Below are 24,064 nucleotides of genomic sequence, written 5' to 3'. Positions count from 1 at the left end.
GATTCTGATAACAGGAGGTAGAGGAGGGGGCTGTGTCATGATCCATCTACAGAATGCTGTTTACCAACACACACATCGTAGGTAGGTGTCTGTAATATGCATGTATGAGGGGTACAATTAAACTACGATCCCCTCACGCAGGCACAATCATTTTATTTACCAGATATATTGAGCATGCTTCTGGATGTACAGTATATCTGCTAAAACGGGGTTGTCAGGGTGCATATAAGTGTATCCCTATGTCCAAGAAAAATCCACACTTAGCAGCGGAGGGGGGTGGGGGGGTAGAACCCAAGCCTTGTCCTAGCTTCTGATTGGTCTTTGAATTCTAGCACTGCCAGAAGCTGGCACTGGACTTCAGGCGGGTCTTCTTTGTGGCTCTGTTTAGCTCCTTATTTGTACCATGCCTTGCTGGTTGCTATGTCCAGCGCTGGATTGCTGTCAGCTTCTTGCATGGAAGATTCACCAGTGGATGGGACTGAATATAGGCTAGTTTGAGAGTAAGGATGAGAGTATGGCCACCTACTGGCACTCAACTATTGGAAGTAAGACTTGTAACGGGGGCACCTGTGACATAAATGCTAGCCCGTTAATACCGGAGGCAGTCTTGTAATATAAGGACACTGATGGAACAATGCTGCTGTTAATCCTTGACCTAAGGGAGTATAACCCTGGCATTGGAGGTAGGGGGGGGCACCCACAAGAAAATATTGACCCTGACATACTAGAAGCATTTTTGACATATGGGCCGAATGAATGGCAGAATCCTGGTACTGGCATATTGTGTGCAATTCTTGATATAAAGGGGGTACCAATCACACAAACACTAGCAGTGGCACACTGGAGGTAAATCATATCATATGAGTGGAACCACATGGCAAATGTTGAAAAAAACGTATTAGGTTTCATTGGCACAGAATGAAAGTATTGGAATATTTTAATAGTGTATTTTCTGAGCCTATGGCTTTTTCGCTAATTCACACGAAAATTGTGCTTTAAAATACAACATTTGAACCTATTTTTATTTATTTTTTCTTCTGGGAAGAACCTCTCCAAGCCCTCCGGTTTGGGTTGCTTGCTAGGCTCGCTTGGAATATGGGGCAGGTATTACAGCCCACCACTTTCAACGATGATGCACTGCTACTGTATATGAGATGATCTGTTTTTGCATCACATTTAAGGGGTGCTCACCCCAGATGAGCTCTCTTTGCCCAAATGATTGGGAGGATGAAAATTGATGGCACAAACCTTCTGCTCTGCAAGGGTCGACTGTCAGTGCTAAACACATTTAGCACAGGAAACCTGATCCATGCTTCTGTTTCCACCACTTCGCAACACACAAGCATTTACTGTAATCTTTAGCAAAATTGAGCCTGATTGACTTTGCTGTGAGTTGGTAACATTTACTGTTAATGACTCTCGTGATCCCAAACCCCTGTAATCATGTGGAAACAACGCATACACAATGGTAAATAATCATAAGTGCGCCTTGTACCTGCAAAGAAACGTGGCATTGCCTTTGAGTTTGGAAAATTCTGTATAATTTGAAAACACCCCAGCAGGGCATAGCCAGACCGGAGACAAAGAAGTTCAAGAAGGAAAAACCAAGACATCAAACCTTCTACGTCTATGAAGCCAGGATCTAGCGCAACATCCCAGTCGACACCAGAGCCGCTCCTGCCCTCCTCTAACTTAGAAAGACACTGGGGTCCCACCTCCTGAGTGAGTATTATCCCCTACACAATAGGAATCTCATTGTCACATGCATCATTGTAAGTGAGTGTGAATCACACCCCTGGAGTTTCTTCCATTGTTCTGCAGTTTGTTGCTTCCCAGCCAAGTTTGCGCTCCACAGGTTGCATTATAGACATACTTATAAATATTGGTCAGCTGAAAAGGGGATATTTCGCTGAGTGGGGTGGCGCCTCACTCACTGAAGGGGCCGCAGCATGATCTGAGATGCAGAAATGGATGCAAGCGCACAGGTACTTTCCTCATACTAGAGAGGTTTCTCTCAATCTGCCGATCCAACCAGGTGCTGGATTACCATAAAAGCAGAAGGGACACATGAAGAGGTGAGATACCAAACGGTGGCACAGAGAGAGAGTGTGCTCACTAGGCAGAGTCCTCCCTCAGCTCATCTGTACTTGTAGCAGGAGCCAAGTGAAAACAGGGAGCACTCAGCTCCACATTCTGGATGCACCATGAGCAGCAAGGTCCACACCGTTCTAGGTCCAAGACATTCCACAAGCAGGCAGAAAGCTCCAGCAGTATCTCTAAGCTAAGGCAAATGGGCTTGAGCCCACTGCTTCACAGAGTCGGCGCTTCCTTTGATTGAGCAGATGCAGCCACTTTGGCTGAGACATGGTTACTCTTCCTAAGGAAGGCCCTTTACCCGGAGTGTACTGCTGTAGTCACTGACTATATACAGATGTCTTGGTAGTGGGCTGCTGTAGTGGGTAGCCCTATATCTCCATACATATCCACTATTCTCAACAGCTGTGGAAACAATGAACCAGCATTGGAGAGAGGAGATGAGGTTGTCCTTTTGGAGCAGCATTCATCTTTCCTCATTCATACAAACATACAAAACTAAATGGCTAAACGCACTATTAGCTTTTTTATATAGCACTTTATACTACACTTATGCATTTTCTTTGTACGGTGAGTACCTGATAGTGCTATTATCTTATTTATGGTGCCCTGCAAACAGACAGGTGTGCAGCTTGGGGAGGGTGTTTCGGGTGTGACATCACCCAAAGAAATGTATTCTTGGCTTGTTAGTTGGGTCTGGAGACCCTGCCTCGGGTCTGCTATCTCTTTGTCTGTTTTCTCATCGTGAGCCAGAAGTGAAAGAGAAGACATTGAGCTTGGAGCAGGAGAGAGAGAAATACTCAATTGGTGGTTGAACTTAAAATGTGAAAACATAATCTGGAATCAATACTGGCTTCTCTGTTTGTCCAAATTGTGTGATCCTAATCAAATAGATTACTTCACAGAGTCTCCTTTTTCTTAATTATCACTTATGAGTGCACGTTTAAATACTTAAGTTCAGGATGTGCGCTTTACAAGCACCTCTTATATTTGATTTAATAGACGCTAATGTTGCTCCAACTATTAAAAGAATCTAGATCCCATTTAAGGTTTATATGACTACCGACTTGCCTTTTAATTCACTAATGACATTTTTCTAGGAGAGGTGAGCCATGAACCTTTCTAAAAACTATTACTTTTAATAAATGTCTGTCTATGCAGTGACATAATCTGATGTACTAAGGTGAACACTTCTGCAGGTTAAAGAAATACACTTTTTTATGTCTGAAGAGATAAGAGATTGTGTTATGTTTTTACATTATGTTTGTCGAACTATATCCATGCCGAATGTTTTCATGTCTTGGCTCCAGCCCAGACTCTTGGACCCAAGCCTCGGCTTGCCCTAATACAGTTCCTGTGTGTTCTATTCTATTTGAGGCTTGAGCTTAGTACACAGGGCTGTTAGCCACTTGATAAAATGATTCGTTGAAAGTGAGGATTGCAAACACGGCGCCCTGCCTCCAGGCACCCATATGAGCACTCTAAAGAAAACCAGTGCGTCCATAGAAAATACATCTAAAGTGATCTCAGGGCATGGACTCTAGGCCTTTGTGTTTTACATGACAGTAATCAAGAAGAACCACAAGTCCTAGGAGGGAGGGGCAGGGGTGTTGCGTCAGCGTAGATGGTTGGCGTGTGACACCCTTCTTAGTTTGGTAGTTGGATGTCTGTGTCAGTTTTTCTCATTGTTTTAATTTCGCTGAGAGGTTATAAACATTTTTGGATTGGAATCTTAAATTTAAAAAGTGACTGGTTTTCAAAAAAAGTAGTAAATGTGTATTCAAAGAAGTACTCTTTGAATGGATGCAACATTACTTCTATTTGAAATTCACAAACATTGGCAGTAGTAGCCTTGGAAAGCTGCACTAGTCTCAATTTTCCAGTCATACTACTGGCAGCTGTACACCCAAAAGGTGATGGGAGCAATGCTTGCAAATAGTATAACCAGTGACAATCCTTCTTTCCAACCCATCATTGTTCATCCACTGTCCCACTCCAGACAGAGGCCCACATGATGCAAATAAGTACTGCCCTTGACCTTCCTGGAAACAGTCCATCCCGAACCATGGCCATCTCAAACCTCCACCCTACAGCCCACTGCTTTTTTAGTTCAGAAATTCAGATTCACACCCCAAGTCTAAGGGGTACATGCATCAAGATCTTCTTTTGCGAGTCCTTAATTGTGATTAATAAGGAATCGCAATTAAGGACTCACAAAAGCCTATGCATGTAGGAATCGCTATAAAAATAGCGATTCCTAAACATTTCTTAATTGTGACTTGCAAATTGCGAGTCGCAATTAAGGAATGGATTCCCATTCATTCCTATGGGCCAGGCCCATAGGAATGAATGGGTAGTTGCATGCACTATTTGCAAGTACCAATAGGTATTCACAATTTGCGCATGCAATTTCAAAGGTGCAAGGGTGTCAAAAGGACACCCTGTTGCACCCCTGAAATTGTGGTGTGCACCCATGTTGCGCACACACATACCCAAAGGGCATGTGTGTGTGTAACCTGAAACTTTGGGTGCATTTTTCAAAGTGTCCGCTAAATACCATCAGGTTGCAATAACCTGTATTTAGCGGTCCGTCATAGCGAAATCGCTATTGTAAATGCAATCTTGCAGTGCATTTAAGGCATCGCAATTTGCAATTCCTTAAATGCAATCGCACATTGCGATTTTTGCATTTGGAATTGATGCATCCCAAATGCAAAAATTGCGGTCGCAAAGAGGCAGATTCTGTGAATCTGCTCCTTTGCGACCGCAATTTAGCCTTGATGCATGTGCCTGTAAGTGACTAAGCTGCACCCCTGCAAAAATTATGAAATGCTCGGTAACTAAAGATTGTGTTTTGTTTGTACAGCAAACATTCAGTTCACTGAGCCGACCTGCCAGCATGTGCACCGGTAGTGTTTATTGTTCATTTGCCATTTACACAGCATGCATTTACGTTAATAATATTTGTGAATATCCCAAATACACCAAGGTGTGAATTCTGCCCTCCTCTAGGAATAGGAGCCCCCAGAGTCTCATGAAAAATCATAAAGACAGCAGAACCTTTAGGGGAAAAAGAAAATCCAAAGGCGTGGGGGGTAGCTGACTTGTTTGTGGAGGACTTTAGTCCTTACAATTATATTACTGTATGTTTGAGTGTTGCTTGTACATTTGATGTGTTGGGGCAAAATCCTACTTGCAAGCAGGGGTTTCTGCCATGCTCTCAAGACAGGTGTTCGTGTGTGTTGTGTTAAAGCCAGGTGGTGCACCTGGTTGGATTAGTGTGCATTACGTGGTGACATCCTATCTGACATTTTGGACAGAAACTTGACGATTATTTTTGTGGACTAGGAAATAAACTAGGTCCGGTAGATCATAGACCAAATACAAATATTAAAGGAAATCATTCTTTAAAGGAGAACAAGCAATGGTGAACCGTAAAACACAGCTGTTAATGTAGATCAAACTCTTCCCTCATTATGTTTTTAGCTTCCGGTTCACATGGTGGTGCATGTAAGCAGTCAGAGGCTACTGATTGTACCCTTGCTGTTTTGAAATTGCTCCGTTAAAGTTCATTAAATTGCCCGCCCTCTCTGAACATAAAGTTGCATCTTGAATTATGGCTGCAGACCTAATGAACTTTATTGCAGCCTTCTAATTTGATTGTAAATAATGTGACAAGTTTTATGTTCAAATCTCCCCCAATTAACGAAAATGGGCTTTTGCGGTGATTAATTTTTAGTCATATATGGTGGTTGGTTAATATAAACTCATTACACAGAACCAGACTTTAAATGCAAATGCTAATGACTTATTTAATTGTACTGTGTGTCCTTAGGAGTTCTTAGCAAAGGAAAGCATCAAGGCTATAGCTTTGGTGTGAATGAGAAAGGTCTGTTTAGGACTTTGATATGATTTTAATGGTATGTGTTCATGGTGATTATGTGCGTTTCAGTTGGGCTCACCCACAGGACAAATAAAAAAAATACATCATTAAATTAATAAAATAAACTGTAACTGAGAACAATATACCACTAATAAGCAACTATGTTAAAGTTTTCACTTGAATTACTTTCTTAAAAAATGATGCATGTTTTATTCCATCACAAATTCTATTGAGCATTCTTCAGACATCCTTTTAGACTGCTCCGGTCACCTTTTACAACTAGGTACTCTGTCCCATTTGGGGATAATGTGGCAAACGGCTCGTTTCTCCACCAGGCACAGAGTGCATTACTGCATTGCCTTGGCGGAGGTAGCCTCGGATAGATTTAGAAATCACCACCAAACTGGCAGTCTTTTTCAAATAATTGCCAGGAACTGACATCCCTGTGGTTCCTGTCAATCTTTTTGCAGTTTGATGAAGGGCTCTATCAACCTGACAGAGCCCTACACCAAATTGTTTTATTTTTACTTTCAAAAAGAACATCCTGAAGATAAAAACAATAATAAAGAAAATTCTCCACTCGCCCTGGGCATCCTCTCCCACGGCTAGGGTAGCAGTTTTCAGTGGCCCTACTGCTAGGGTTTTCCTGGCGGTGACGGGAAGTGAAAATTGACCTCTAATTCCAACCTTCTAAATTAGGTGGGTGGAGTTAGAGGTGTGTCTCGACAGCGCTTACTTCAGTGGGCCATTAAAGGGGTTTAATCACAGCAGAGATGGGATAGTCTCTGCCATGATTAAACTAAAGGCCCACCCACATCTGAAGTAGGTGGGCGGACCATTATGTTGGCGGTAAGCATACTTAGTCACCATTGAGAGAAACTATGCTTCCTGCCAGCATATAAATGTGGCCTGTAGTTTCTTACCCAAGTACCATGGTAAAGAGATTTAGATACAGATAACTGCAGCTACTCCAGATAATTATTTAGTTAATGGCTGCCCTCAGGTGGTCATAGTTGCAAATTTCAACAGGGAAGTGGTCAAAATATATCCGCATGTCTACTTGCTGCTAATTATGTGGAACCTTAATCTGATGTAAGTACATTTTATATAGCACAACTTTTAACTGAGCAAAATGTTATTGTTTAGGAACCAAATAAGCAAAACATTTCATCCTGGACATCAGTTTACTGAAATGCAAGGGGCAGAAGAAGTGAGATTAAGCCCCCTTTGATCCAGATGACTTAATAGAGCAAATTCCTTGCACTCATCTTATCCCTTCATCCTCCTCCTAACGGAAGGGTTAAAGGTAAGGAAACTACAGCAATGAAACAAGGCTATGACAGGCAGGCACAGTATTTCTTCCTGCAGCTGTTTTCATGACTGACACTAGGGATAGAAGGGGCAGTGCCATCACCAAATGTTAGGGACTACAATGGGCGCAAATGATTACTCGTACCTGATGTCATAAGCACTTCAAGTAAATTTCATGAGTTGCAGTCACCAAAAACAGATGGTCAACCTATTTTAATACACTCTAGACAACAAGCTGAATAGTCTCATCCACCAATAAAAATATTACTACTACCCAGAGTAATGACACCTATGAATGGGAACAGTATGAAAAGTCAACCCTGATAAAAGGACAACAGAGGACAGATAGTAGGGGGTTAGGGGCAACAAGCTAAGCATGGAGGGCAAGCAGGAGGGGCAGTGGCAGCAAACAAACCATGCAGAGCAGGACGATAGGGGCAGGGCACAGACTCAGTCAATTGAGGGCAGGTAGATGGGGGCAGCAAGCTGACCTTGGAGGAAAGACGTGTATGGGCTGGGTCAGCAAAACAGACCATGTAGGGCAGGAGGGAGAGGTCAGGGGCACTCACATGGAGAACAAAGGTCAGGGAGGAGGAGGTGGGAGCAGGGGCAGAAAGCTGACCATGTAGGGCAGGTCGGCTGGGGTAGTAAGCTGTCCACAGACGGATGGCAGGGAGGGAAGAGGTATGCAGTTGGTAAATGGTGGGTAGGCAGAAAGGGGGCCAGGGTGGCAATCTGACCACGGTGAACAGGCCAGTATCGGAAGGGTCAGCACAATAGACCATGGAGGGAAGGAGGGTGTCATGGGGCATGCACATGGAGAACGGAGGGCAGGTGGTGGGTAGCAGGGGTATCAAGGTGACCACAGAGGGCACGCTGGAATGGGAGAGGGCAGCACAATAGACCATGGAGGGTAGGTAAGAGGGGGCAGGGTCACGCACACAAAGAATGGAGGGCAGGTGTCAGCAGTAGCACGCTGAAGTCAGAAGGAGGCAGGGGCAGGAAGCTAACCAAGGAGGACAGGAGGTGTGAGTAGGGGTGTGCAGATGAAGAACAGAGGGCAAAAAGGAGGGGAGCAGGGAAAGAGGCAGCAAGCTGATCATGAAGGACAGGCTTTGGTGGGTTGGTCACTAACAGGGAGGGCCTATGCCAAACCCAGTTGCAAATGCCTGCAGGCTGTGCGCAGGGGGAGTGTTGGCTGAATATGTTCAAATTAACTAAAAAAAGCCCAAAGGTTAAATAGACGTTATAATCAGGTATGGTACTATCAACTTCCCTAGAATTAAAGAACAATGATGTTATAGTTAGGTATGGTAATAAGGTCTTTGCTTATGTTAAAAAAAACTGGAAATTTAATGAGGGTCATTAGTCAAACAGGGACCAAGAAAAAAGAGAGTCCCAAAATATAAAACCCCTGTGCATTTTCCATAGACTTTATTCAAAAGTGATATTGCAAAAACTACTGAACGGAATTACACCAAATTTGGCAGGGAGATAGGTTTTGGTCCACAAAGCATGCTTTGTCTGAGTTGGTGCAAATTCTTTTGAAGATATTAAGCTCGAAAAATATTTGTATATCTGGACGGTTGGGTTTGAGGACTCTCACGAGAGTTCCTCGAGCCCAATTAAAAAAAATAAAGCGCTCTGATTTGCCCAGGGAGCTTATTTTCCCGAAGAAACATTTTGCTGGTAGCTACTACAGGACTCGGTGACTTATTGCCCTGTCCTGAAGCTAAAAAGTAAAAATAATGCAAGGGAGCTTAGCAGTGATACCTTGGTCCCCTAGGCCTTATGGGAGATAATAAAAAAAAGTGTGCGTGTTTACTGCAATCCTGCAGGGCTCCCACTGGATTGAGCAAATAAAAAAAAGAAAATGGCAGCCCACCACTTTCTATAAATTTTTGGGGTGAAGGTGTGAGCAGGGTCCCCTCCTTGAACTCATTTTGCACCCTAGGGGCCCAAACCGTTTGGTCCACTTCATTAATTAATGGGAAGGGGCATTGGCCCCCCTCCCTAAGCCTTATTGGGCTTGGGGACCCTATTCCATTAATTTATGGTCCCCTAGGATCATGTGAACTCAGGGATGGGGGCCCACACCCGCTCCCCTAATATAAATATGTTTGGCTACGGGGATGGGGTCTCTGGAACCTATTAAGGCTCAACAAAGAGGCATGCACCCCTCCCCTAAAATAATTGTTTTTGGTCCAGGAGAATGGAGTCCCTTTGGTTTCTTAAGGCTGGATAAGGGAATCATGCGCCTCCTCCACTGTAGTAAATTTATGGCCCTGGGGATGGAGTCCCAAGGGCCCATTTGAGCTCTGGGAGGGAATGGGACACTTTAACCCGCACACTTTTACTCCGAGTGCCATTACCCTGCAGTTCTTTTACAACGCAGGGCTTTACACCGCAAACTATTACAAAACATTCCCCATTACAATGCAATTTTCTATTCTAACTCCACCGTGGCGTTACTTTGAGGAACGTATTGCAATAGTTTGCGGTGTAAATCCCTGCGTTGCAAAAGATTTTGTGGTGTAAAATGGCACTGTGGAATAACACATGCGGGGTAAAGGATGTTTCCCTCTGCTTTTTCTTTTTTTTTTATCATAAGGAAGGGGGATCATGTGACCTCCTGTCCCTGGCCGGTTTTGACCTCATCCCCCTTGACCAGGCATTTTTAGAATGGGGAGAGGGGCCCCCGGCTCATTATGGCCCAGGAACTCCATCCCCCTGGCCCGGCTTCTTCTTTTTTAATTAGTTTTATTAATAAAGGAAGTGGGGCCCTCGGGTTTTGCTGTCCCCAGGGCCCTCTTTGGCTCCAAAAGGGGGACCCGCGCCCCCCTCCCTTCTTAATTTTGCCCAGGGGCAGTGGTGGTCCCTGCGCTCAATGTAAAAAAAGGCCAGGGGGGTCCATGCACCAACGCGCTGATTTATAATAAACCCCCAGGGTGGTGGCAGTCCCCAGGGCTGGGGAGGTCTGAGAGGTCCCCCCATTTAAAAATACATAAGCCCCAGGGAGGTGGTAGTCCCTGGGGCAGCAGGGGAGGCTATACAAGTCTCCCCCGCATTAATAATTAAAGCAGCCCCGGAGACGTGGTGGTCCCTGGGGTATAATAAGCTGCAGGGGGGGGACCCGTGTGCCCCCTTCCTTTTTTACATAATGCCCCCTGGGACCTGCCCTACCCGGGGGTTGATAATTAATAAAGCGCAGAAGTCCGTACTTTGTGTTTTTTTTCTTCTGAGGGATTTGCGGATCCAGTGGGACCCCCCCAAGGGGCCTGGGGGGTCAGGGTGTTTCTACCCTGCCCCCTTTTCTTTTTGAATTGTTTTTCTTTCTGTGACTTGGTTCAACTGAGTCACAAGTTGGCTGCCAACACTTCCTGGTTTGAAGTGTTGGCAGCCAATCAAATATCAGCACGAGATCAGGAGGGGTTGCCGATCCACACCGTCCCTATATATACTACTGGAATTTTCTTTATATAACTCCAAAGCTACTGAACGGATTTACACCAAATTAAAAAAAAGGCACTTTCTTCGGCTAACATCTACCTTCCTGACAAATTTAGTGTAAATCGGTTCAGCAGTTCAGGCTGTAGCCGTGTCTAAAGGTCCTATGGGATTTAACATGGGGAAAACACGCTTTTAAGGATTCCCTGCTCCTCAGCCCCCGCTTGATGGATCATCACTTTCATGATAGGAGCTGAAGTGAGGGTTGCATCAGTTCTGAAAATTTCATGGAGATTTGTCAAAAGTGGCCAAAGTTATTGGCAAATCAAAAAATGCTCTTACTACGGAAACTATGTCATAGTTATAACTACCTACTAGCAACTGCCAGTAGGTAATATACTTATTAATATATGGTCTGTTGTACTTGAAACAGACGAAGCATGAAAGTGGGTGAATGGATGTAGATGTAATGTGCCAGGAATATAGATTCATAGGTGTGAATGCATATTTTTTTAGTAGATGTAAAAAGTGTAAGTAATGTTAAAGTTATGTGTTAAAATACTCAGTAATATAGTGTGCCACTACCAGCCGACCCACCCTTTGGTCTGGTGCACGACAGAAGCCAGCAGTTTGTCAAGTGGATATATACATAATTTTTTATCCACTGATCTGGAGCATGATGGAAGCGAGCAGTTTGTTCAAGTGGATAAAGATATAAAAGAGCAGATTGTTCAATTGGATATATATATGCCCACTGGTCTGGTGCACGTTCGAAGCCAGCAGTTTGTTCAAGTGGATATAGATATATATATATAATCCTGAAAAAAACTGCTGGCTTTCATCTTGCACCCGACCATTGGATATATATCCACTTGAAGAAACAGCTGGCTTCTGTGGGTCAGCTGGTAGCGGAGTCAGCAACCTCAGCACAACATTCTTGTCAGACTGATCAGTGAGCAAGGCTGCAGGACAGCCGAAACACATCTGGTGATTCTCTGTAGCATGGAATAAACTATTGTACCTTCATAATACCGCATGACTGCAGTTTCTTTGGTGAAGCGTCCACTCCCTTTCTGTAATAATGAAAGGTCTGAAAAGAATATATACATACATATATATATAGTTAAAAATAATAAAAAAAATGTGCTGTTCTCCCTAAACAGTTGAAAAAATATAGAGAAAATTAGAAATACATCCCGCTAACTATTATCACTTTCATAGGAACCATACAAATAAGATAGGGAAAAGCAATAAATCATCATACATACTTATCTATATATAAGGCCTTAACCCAGAATGTGGCAAAAGTGTGCTGAAAACGACATGGCTGTCTTTTACATTTTGTAAAGACAGGCATTAGCCAATTAGACACTGCCTTCTTATCGCCATGCACCCAGGTATGCCGTGGCACATCATGGCACACCATGGCACAATATATTACTTAGGGCCTTAGTACTACTTTGGTGGTCTTCCAATGGGACCGCCACTGCAGCAGTCCCACGAAGACCACCATGACCGTGATGAGCCCGCCTGCCAGATTATGAGTGTAATCCAGGGCTGGCGGTGCTGCAACAGTCTCGCAGCTGTGAGCATAAGAGAGCAAACCCAGCATACCACCGTTGTAAGAGTAATGCAGCACGTTCCTGCACGGTGTAGCATAAATCATGTTGTGCATGGTACAACGTGCAAGAACAAGGGTGCAATTCCATAGGGGACCAACGTGTGCCCCCAGCATGCATCCCCAGGCCTAGAATCAGCCTGCATGTCTGCCATCCTTTTCACACAGGTCAGAATATGCATGGTGGTGCCCGCATCAGCGCCACCAGCATATTCAGGCTGTTGTCAGACTGCCGCTGCAGCAAGTTCCTTGATCCTGGCAGAGACAGCAGTCTTGTGGCGGTCCCACATTTGTACTTGGGCAGACGGGTAGTGGTGTTCAAACCACTACCGCGAGTATGGCGGTCCCAAGACTTGTAATAAGGCCCTCAGTATTTTAACACTACGTGCGCTATTTAAACCTACTGCAGAAATTAGCATTTACACCTAATACTCTATACTCCTGACACATTGCATCTACATTCATTCACCCACTTTCATGCTACGTCGGTTTCAAGCACCACACTCCACTCCACTCTACACCACACCACTCCACTCTATGCTATTACACTCTACGCCACTTGAAATCACTACACTATACGCCTCTCTGCTCTACGCTAATCCACTGTACGGCACTCTACTCCATGCTAATCCATTGTACTCCACTCTGCCACACTGCAATCTACGCCACTCCACTCTAACGCCATTACACTGTTCACCCCTTCACTAAACTGGGTTAGGCGGGACTCGGGGAGTTTTACTCAGCAGAATTCCGCAGAGCTACGTAACAACTCAGGGAAATTCCGCGGAGATCCACCCACCCGTAGCTATCGAGTGTCTTGCAGTTGGCCATTCTTCTAGTAGATGTCAGCACATGATAACATGATTGCTTTTAGATACGCTGTCCTCATCCCTCAATTTACAGCCATGTAGAAGAAGCAAAACGCTTTTAGAATTCTGGCTTTTTGGGGGAAAGCTTTGAAAACTGTGCCTTTCTTTAAGCAAAACCGTCAACTATCACAGGCAGGCATTTATCGAGAGGCTCTTCAGAGTGAGAGGCAAAGCAAGCGGGAAGAGATACTACATGACATGTTGGCTTTGTGCTCTCGAGTTCAAATGAAGTGTGAAAAGTGAATGGAGATGAATTTGCAGTCTTCATAAAAAACCATGAAAACAAGGCGAATTGCAAAAGGGAACTATTAGTTAACTCTGAAAAGGTGCTTGTTTGGGGGTAAAGGTTCAATAAAAGGCATGCATTATTAAATGAAAATGTGGTGCATGTGTAGGAGGATGCAAGACCACATTTTCAAAGGGCAGTTTGTCATTCTGGAGAGAGTACATCAAAGCGGCTGTTCTGAATTTGATGATTGACAATACCCGACCAAGGCCACGGGTCTTCATTTATTTCGGGGCCACCGCCATAAACCGTTTCTTAGCCCACAAAGGAGATGAACTTGCTCCATAGGTTTAGTGGTAGAATTGCAGGTGTCAGAACTATGAGATCAAGATTCTGTTCTCCGCTACTTGACAATAATAAAACGGGTGGTCCTGGGCACAGCATTATATTTCCCAGAGCTTCACTTGCATTATTCTGTCAAACTTATTAGTGATTTGAAAGAGTTTAAGTGGCGTTCTGTACTCAAACCATGCAACTGAGAGTGCATATCTTGGAAACCGTGGTGAGCTCTGTGCAGAAGAGGCCGCACACTTTCTTCAGCTTCACCCAGGCTGGCAAACCCTGCATAACACCAGCACTGATAGCTGCTGCTCTGTGTACATATGTCATTGCCCTGGGATGAGATGAGGACACTGTATTCTGGTGACATCACCGATCACATCATCAGGGGCTGGCGAGCCCTGCACAACACCGGGCACTGACAGGCGCCACTCTTGTACACATGTCAGTGCCCTGGGAGAAGATGTGGACAGGTCGACGTTGGGTGAGTGGGACAGGAAGACTAGAGTGCCTGCACTTTCTGATCCAAAAATAAACGTTGGCAATTTCTCTTCCTGAGTGATGCAGCACTCAGGACAGCTCAAGCCCTCCAGACCCACCTTGTGGCCTCCTGAGTTGCAGGTATGGTGTCCAAAGTAGTCATCATGGCAACAGCAAAGTTTGTTGCAGGAGATGCATTGTAGTGCTCCGTGCACCTCACCTGGATCTTATACTCAATAAAAGATAACCACCAAAATAAATTAGCACGACGTCCCTTGAAAAGTAAAAACACAACCAAAAATAATATGATCCTTGGGAAGAAAAGGGCCAAAGCAATCTACCCCCAGGCAACAACACCAAATAAAGATGATCACAATTATCATAATCATAGTGCGAAATGATTAGTTCCGCAAGCAGAGCGGCGGAATTTATTCGTTATTCCGTGCTACAAGAGTAACATGGAATTACTAAATTCCTTCAGTTCCACTGATGAAATTAAAAATTCAGCCCATCCCCAAAACTATACGTACTTTACTTTATCCTAGTCAACTCTATGCAACCCCACTCTACAGCACTACACTCTTCCACTCTATACCTCTCCACTCTACGCCACTCCAGTGCACACCGCTTCACTGTACGCCTTTCTTCTGTACACAACTCCACTCTAGAACACTTTACTGTATGGTGTTAGACTGTACAACACACCATTCTACGCCACTCCACTCTATGCCAATCCAATGTACGCCACTCTACTGTACATTATAGCAGTCTACGCTATTCCACTGCAGAAAACTCCACTCTATGACACTCCACTCTGCGTCATTCCACTCTATGGCACTCCACTCTTCGTCACTCCACTGTACAACACTGCGCTCTATGTTATTCGACTCTACACCACTCCACTGCATGGTACTCCACTGCAACCCACTCCACTCTACCGCATTCCACTCTATGCCACTATAGTATACGTTATTCCTCTCTATGTCACTCCACTCTACACCACTCCAATCTACGACACTTATTTCTATGCCACTCCGCTATATGGCCTTCCACTGTATACTACTCCACGATACGTTATTCCACTGTATGCCACTACACTGTTAGCAACTCCACAATATGCTATTCCACTCAATGCCACTCCACTCTACTCCAATCCATTGAACGCTCTTTCACTGTATGTCACTCCACTGTATGCTACTACACTGTACGCCACTCCAGTTAACAACACTCCACTTCACTCTACGCTATTGTATTGTATGCCAGGCCACTCAATGTCACTAGACTCTATGCTATTCCACTGTATGCCACGCCACTCCAGTGAATGCCACTCCACTATATGCTATTCCATTGTATGCCACTACGCTCTCTGGCACTCTACGACACTCCACTACATGCTATTCTACTCTACGCCACTCTTTTCTACCCTATTCCACTGTATGCCACTTCACCCTACACCACTACAGTCAATGATATTCCACTCTACAACACTCTACTGTACGCTACTCCATTGTGTGCCACTCCACTCTACACCACTCCACTGTATACTATTCCACTGTACACAAGTCTACTGTACACCACTCCACTCTAGGCTATTCTACTTTATGCAATTAAAGGCTAAACACTTCACAGTACCCTATTCCACTGTTGGCCACTCCACTATATGCCACTCCACTCTACGCCACTCCACTATATGCAACTCCACTCTACGCTACTCCACTGTACACCTCTCCACTCTACACCATTACACTCTATGCTATTCCACTTTATGCCACTCCATTCTACGCCATTCCACTGTACGCCACTATAATTTACGGTACTCCACTGTACGCTATTCCACTGTATAAACTCCAGTGTACACTACTTCACTCACACCTATTACACTGTATGCCACTCCACTGTACGCAAATCCACTGTATCCTTTTCCACTGTGCTCCACTCCCCTGTATGCAATTGCAGTGTGTGACACTACACTATACTCTATTTGACTATACACTAGGGGTGGGCGGAGTTCCCAGGGTTGCACAACGTAGAATTCCAAGAGTTGCATGAAAACTCTGTGAAATTCCATGGAGTTCCGCTCTGCCCTACAACCGTCTTCCCTTCTATGTCTCTTACCTTTCACCCCCACTCCCTACTTTTCCTGTGCCCTCTTCACCCCTCTCTGTCACCGAATCACTGCAACACCTCAGATGTCTCCTCCCCCTCTCTCCCCTCCATCTATCCCGCCATCCTTTCCCTCCTGTTTCCGCGCTCTGGCTGTACCATCTCCCAGTGCCTCCTGCATGTCCCCGAACCTCATCCTTTCCACGCTGCGATCCAGTGCCCTCCCAACTGCCCTTACTCCACTGCTCCAACCATGCGCCTGTTCCCTATGAACATGATAAATGTTGGCCGTGGAGCTACTGCAGGTGGTGAGGTGAATCTAGCTTTGTAAAGCTGTTATTTTTTGCAGAAGTGTATTTAAGACGTTTTATCCCTCCCTGCTAAGGATTTCATCGTGTCAGGCCTCCTGCTCTGGGATCCCTGGATGAGACATGATGCGATCTGCTGAAGTGCAGCCTCCATGTCACTGGAAAGTACTGCTGCGCTCTAGTTTTAAAGAGCTGAAGGTCAGCGCGATGATCATCCCTGGAAATCTGTGCATGGAGGAGTTCTCTCGAGACAGCATGTCCCGGCGCCCAGGTGTCTTTCTCCGCCCCATGTCTCGATGGTGAGAAGCACACCAATGTCTCTTTTTTAGTATTTCTGCCTGATCACAGCCTGCCTCTGTTCGGAGTGTGGGGGGCAGGAGGATAGCAAGGGAGAGCTGCAAAATTCCTCACTAGCACTACTATAGCTCTCTTACATCAAATGAGCATGCACTGCAGCAGATCACCCGGTTGGTAAAGCCAACACGCTGCACAAGATGGGAGGTTGAAGTCAGTTTTGTAGATTAGTGGTGGGCGGCGGGACAAACTCCACCACGCGGTGGAATCAGAGTTTTTTGCTTAGCTCCCAGCAGAGTGCAGGGTTGGCAAAACTCTGCAAACTCAGCTGGTGGAGTGGAGTTTATCACCCACTCCTACTGTACCCCAATACCCTTTACCTTACTCCACTTTATGTCACTCCACTCTACACCACTCCACTCTACACCACTCTACTCATGCTATTCCATTCTACGCCACTCCACTCTATGGTATTCCACTGTACGCCAATGCACTATACCATACTCCACTCTATGCCACTCTACTCTACACCACTCAACTGTATGCTATTCAACCGTACATTACTCCACTGCATTGCACTCCACTCTACGTCACTCCACTCTACACCACACCACTTTACCATACTCCACTTTGCTCCATTCCTTTGGCTACTATATGACACTCCATAAATGGCACTTCACTCCATGACAACTTTAAAGTAGATTTTTATTACAATTAAAAAAAACATTACAATTCAATGACAAAAAAACAAAGGTTAAACCTTTGTTATAGTTAGGAAGAATGTATTTATTCTTTCTATATAAACCAAACCTAAACTACACAATAGATACAAAATTCTAAAGTTATAGTTAAACCCTACATCTACAATTCACGCTCCAACTTTAAATTATTATAAATGTATTTATTTTTTAGATACAAACCACACTTAAGCTACACAAAAATTGTAAATTCTATACTTATACATTTAATTTATAATATACGCAACAACTCCAAATTATTTCACTCCACTCTATGGTATTCAACTGTACGCCAATGCACTATACCATACTGCACTGTATGCCACTATACTCTACACCACTCAAATGTATGCTATTCAACCATATACTACTCCACTGCATTGCACTCCACTCTACGTCACTCCACTCTACACCGCGCCACTTTACCACACTCCACTTTGCTCCATTCCTTTGCTCTACTATAGGGCACTCCATAAATGGCACTTCACTCCATGACAAACTTTAAAGTAGATTTTTATTACAATTAAAATAACATTACAATTAAACGACAAAAAAACAAAGGTTAATCCTTTGTTATAGATAGGAAGAATGTATTTATTCTTTCTATATAAACCAAACCTAAACTACACCATAGATTACAAATTCTAAAGTTATAGTTATACCCTACATCTACAATTCACGCTCCAACTTTAAATTATTATAAATGTATTTATTTTTTAGATACAAACCACACTTAAGCTACACAAAAATTGTAAATTCTAAACTTATACTTATACATTTAATTTATAATATACGCAACCACTCCAAATTATTTCAACTCTGCCATCTCCATACACAGTGTATTGAACTCGGTAGCCACAGTACAGTAACGTTTGGATATTTAATTGGAATAAAAACAAGCATTTGCAATGCTACATCTCGCATTTGCAAGAGTGTAAGCTATTTGCATTGTACATGAAAATGCCTTTTCTTTATTTGTTTTGATAATTAACACATATATAAAAGGCATTGTCATTTACAATGGCAATAGCTCAAACTCTTGTAAATGCGAGACCTATTTCACTTAAAAGAAGTGAACGCCATTGTCCTGGGCTGCTTGGGAAGTGAAAGTACGCATGGCACGCAAAAGGGCATACCTTGTAACAACAGAAGTAAAAGGATCAGTCCTCATAGGAGGTTACAAATGAAGACAAGGCAGTACTAAGGAGGGACTAACAAGCCTATTAACGAATCACATGTCAGCATTTACAAAGCACAATGATAGAATCAAATGAAAAATATGGGCGGACAGTAGGCTGAGTTTCAAGCCCATACTTTAATACGGTATGCCATAGAGCAGTGCATGCGCTGCCCAGGCTCGACCTAAAAACGGTACGAATGGTTAGCATCTGTGAAACTACAGGGCCCAAATCACCCAAATTTAGAGAATCTTTCTTGCCTGGCGAAACTCTTGGCACTACTGAAGACAATTTTTTTCACTCTTTTAATGTACCCATGGAAACGCCACTGCATACATTAACAGCAACTTAACACTTTTTCCAAATCAAGGTACCCTTACTCTACCCACTCTAAATCATCAGAAGCAAAGGCTGCTCCAAATGTGGATAGCACTTGGCAGGTCAGGGATCCAGGCAATGGCCCATGCTTTCCCACAGCATCCTTGGCGAGGCAAAGAAATGGCCTTCAGAAATTAATAACATGGCCCCCCACCTCCAGCTGAGGAAGCTTGAAGTGGCTCACTAAGCACACCACCCTTCATACATTTAAAAACAATGCCGTTCTGGTACTCTTTTATTACTAACACAATACCCCATTGACAAACATTTTTCTGTTCACTTTCTCCTGGATATCTTGGACTATTTCACACCTACTCAAAGGAGAGAGTTTGTGAACGAAGCCCAGAACTATGTATAATTTCAGTGAAAAATGTGACTAACACATTTGGCCTTTCTGTTAACAATAAACAAAATTCTTACTCTAATATTCTAAAAACGAAGTCGTTTCAATGTTAAAAGTAGGCTAACATCTGACATCTTTATAAGGTTTATTGTAGCATTTTACTCCATTTTGGTGAAGAAAGAGAGGAGAAGAGTGGAGTGGATTGGTGTCGCGTTGAGTGTTGTACAGCAGAAGAGAAAAGGATAGAAGGCGTAGAGAAAAGGAGAAGAAGAAAATGGTGGGGAAACAAAACACAGAAAAATATAAGGGAGGAGAAACCCAAAAAGAAGGGAAGTGAATAGAACAGTAAAGATGGGGGAGAAAGAGACAATGCTTACGGTTTCAGATGCCAAAGCATGGCCAGGCTGCCCATGACAGCAAACTGCTGCCAGTAGCTGAGAAGAGCATCAGAACAAGCGCTGGATGGGAGAATCGAGGAGCCTTGCTGATAACCCGACAGTCCTGCCTGCCCTCTCAGACTTCAAATTTGCTTTCACCTCTGTTAAGCCCAGGGTGCACCCCGGGGGAGCCCACGCGCATGGGAACGGTCAGAGACACAAACGCAGTGACTCACATGCATGCATGCATTTATGACTCAGACTAGCCCAGGGGTATGGAGTCCGGAGTTCCTGGCAGCTACACAACTCATTCTGGTGTTATCGTTAATAGCAGCCTGCCATATTCATAATGCATTTCAGTTGACCCTCCATGCCCCAAAGGTGGACAATAGGTAAAGGTTGTTTTAATATTTTAATTCAAATACTGGAGCATTGTAGAAGCAGCATGCAGGTTCATCACCGCCATACTCTTCCATATAAATAACACCATCTCACGCAGTGCTGCTACCTCAGACTGCCTAATGGAGCATAGAGAAGCATTAACCCAATGCGAGGGCTCAGCACAACTCCGCTGATAATGTTAAACATACGGCGTCTTTGCCACACCACTGCATCGGATTGAACTCATGAAACTACAGAAGGCACTATAACGGCATAAATGTCTTTAAAATATCAACTTATTTCCCAAGTGACATAGTCCATTCTGACACAAAGAAAAACAGCAAGAGGGGAAGTTGAGTACCTTATTTCAATAAGGACTACATCACTCGGTAAGTAAGTTGATATTTTAAAGATATTTAATAAAAGCAGTGACTCGCATGCATCAGGTTCCTGGCAGCCACACAACTCGTTCCGGTGTTGTGGACTGCTGATCAGCTGCTGCAGGGGAGGAGGGGAGGCTGGCAGGTCAGAGCACAGCTCAGTGGCTGATCACCATGTCTGAAGAGGACTGTTTAATGGAGCACAGAGAATTGTTAACCCGATGCGAGGGCTCAGCACAGCTGCGCTGATAATGTTAAACATACTGCGTCTTCGCCACACCACTGCATCGGACTGAACTCATGAAAATACAGAAGGCACTATAATGGCATAAATTTCTTTAAAATGTCAACTTACTTACCGAGTGGCATAGTTCATTATGACACAAAGAAAAATAGGAAGAGGGGAAGTTGAGTCCCTTATTTCGAATAAGGGATTATGTAACCCCCACTTTAAAAAAAAAAAATAACACAAACTGCTCTGATCCTAATAACTTTAGACCAATCTCCAACATCCCTACTCTTGCAAAGCTTTTGGAAAAATGTGTCCAGATCCAACTCTGCGATCACATAGACAACTATTAACTCCTTGACCAACACCAATAAGGTTTCCGTCAAGGTCACAGCACTGAATCTGCAGTTACTCATGTCCTCGATAACATACTAAAAATGCTGGATCGAAATAAATCATGCCTTCTGATACTACTTGACTTATCAGCCGATTTTAACAAAAATGATGGTCTACTAAAACTACTAGAACAAAGATGAGCCTATCAGGGGTTCTATTGCAATGGTTTTCCTCATTCCGCCTAAACAGATCCCAGAGAGTCAAAATGAAGCAATCTCTGTCTAAGCCCCACGCGATCACTCTGGGTGTTTCACAGAGATCTTCCCTCTCCCCCATTCTTTTCAATCTTTTCCTGGAACCACTAGCAAATCACTTAAAATTCGCTAACATCCATTATCATATGTATGCTGATGACACTCAGATGTATCTCAAAATCGCCTCCCCAGAGGACATCATATCCCTTAATCTCATCCTGCAAAACACACATTTCTGGTTCACGGATAATCATCTCAAACTTAACGCTGCCAAATCAGAATTCCTTCTCATCTCATCGCTGAATAACACCCCTAAGATCGAGCCTTGGCTGAAACATCTTTCAGCCCTTAACTGCTCCCCTCACATCATAGATTCTGCTAGATCCTTGGGTATTACACTACACAAACATATGAAAATGCAGAAACACATTAATGCTGCCACCAAAATAGAGAATTACAAACTGAGCATTCTGTGGAAACTTAAACCCTACCTTCCAAATGAAGACCTAAAACAAGCGGTCCAAGGTCTTGTATTGCCCAGACTGGACTATGGTAGTGCCACATTATGTGGCCTACCTCGATACAAGTTTTCCCCTCTAAGAGCCTCCCTCAATGCGGCTACCATATCAAGCAAGAATCCGATAAAAAATTGAATGCTTGACACATAAAGCGCTACATTTCAATACCCCCTGATTTCTGGCTCAAAAGCTAGAAAAATCAGGGATCTGCAGATTCTCGTGAAGTTCGCACACCCTGCTTCTAAAACCACAACAAACCCACAAAACAAAAAACGGGCGAAAGAACTTTCTCGGCTGTCGCTCCAACGATATGGAGCTCACTACCTCCGGATGTTCGCCTAATCTCCTCTACCGCCGCTTTAAAAAAAGAAGCAAAATCTTTTTTGGTGACTAAGTTTTTACCCTATGACAATTGATCTGTGCCTATGGAAATGTAACCATATTAACTTCTCTATGACGATAGACCATCTCATTACTGACTTTAATTGAGATCCAGCTTTTTATTCTATGTACATTCATATATGTTTGTCATACACACATGTATCCATTGTTTATCAGTCCAACTGATACCATACTCCTCATCATGTACTGTAACTTTTGAACCCTCCTGAGGCACAGCCGGGAGTAGCAAGGAAAACTGAGCATAACTTTGTTTTAAAACTGTAAAATTTCACTTTGCTTTTAAAATCACTCACCTTCCCTGTCACATCACTGCAGTGTGCAGGCACCCTTTCCTGCTGAAAAACGAGCACTGGTAAGGGCAAAATCGCCGTTTTCCCGCCAACTTCATTCCCCTCTCCCTGACTGGGACACGCCCACTTGAGGCCACGCCCCCCTCTTCAAAGTTATAAAAGACGCGCTGACTACAAGCGCTTTAGATAACTTTTGAACCCTCCTGAGGCACAGCCGGGAGTAGCAAGGAAAACTGAGCATAACTTTGTTTTAAAACTGTAAAATTTCACTTTGCTTTTAAAATCACTCACCTTCCCTGTCACATCACTGCAGTGTGCAGGCACCCTTTCCTGCTGAAAAACGAGCACTGGTAAGGGCAAAATCGCAGTTTTCCCGCCAACGTCATTCCCCTCTCCCTGACTGGGACACGCCCACCTTGAGGCCACGCCTCTCGTATTGCTCCCTCCCTACAAATATGTGCATGTTCCGGAAGCGCAGCGGACGAGCGCAGCGGGCGCGACGAATGCGCGCCAAAGGCGCGCATAAGGCAAGCTCCTCTGTGCTCGTCCGTGCCGAGACCGGGCCAGGGGCCAGAACCTCTGATCAATCCCCGCGACAGGCTCCCCACATCTACCCCAAATCCACATTGATGGCACTGCGCACGCCTAACACCGACTGCGCTCAATATAATCCACACCTATGGTCAGATACCACAAAATTTATATGTCCCCACTGTAACGTGAAGCTACAGATAATGAATGAAAAAATCAAAACGCATGCTGTCACTGCATCTATGTCTTCCGACATCACCGCTGCACTAATCAATGCACGATCTCTTGTCAAGCACCGGCAAGAAATACACGATCTTATTATCAACAACAACCTTGATTGTCTCTTTCTCACGGAGACATGGACGGATGGAGCATCCGATCCTGACATGGCAGTTGCGACCCCCCAGCCTATAACGCCTATCGCCTAGATAGAGTGGGGCAGCGCGGAGGAGGACTAGCCATCATCGCCCGCGACCACATAACGGTCAGAATATCTCACATTCACTCCACCTCCTGCGAAGCCCTTCTTTTCGATCTTAAACTCACCCCATCGTTTCATTTTAAAGGCATCCTACTATATCGACCACCAGGCTCTCGCACCAACTTTCTAGCAAATCTGGCTGCAATACTAGAAGCTCCAGCGCTGGAAGACTCATTTACATTATTGGGCGACTTGAACTTCCATCTTGAGAATGCATTTGACAAAGATACCCAGTCCTTGATATCAGACATGCACACTATGAGTCTTCGGCAACTGG

Source organism: Triturus cristatus, chromosome 5_2 (assembly GCF_964204655.1).
Source record: "Triturus cristatus chromosome 5_2, aTriCri1.1, whole genome shotgun sequence".
Taxonomy (NCBI): domain Eukaryota; kingdom Metazoa; phylum Chordata; class Amphibia; order Caudata; family Salamandridae; genus Triturus; species Triturus cristatus.
The sequence above is the reverse complement of the archived record's forward strand: the minus strand, read 5'-3'. Positions refer to the sequence as shown.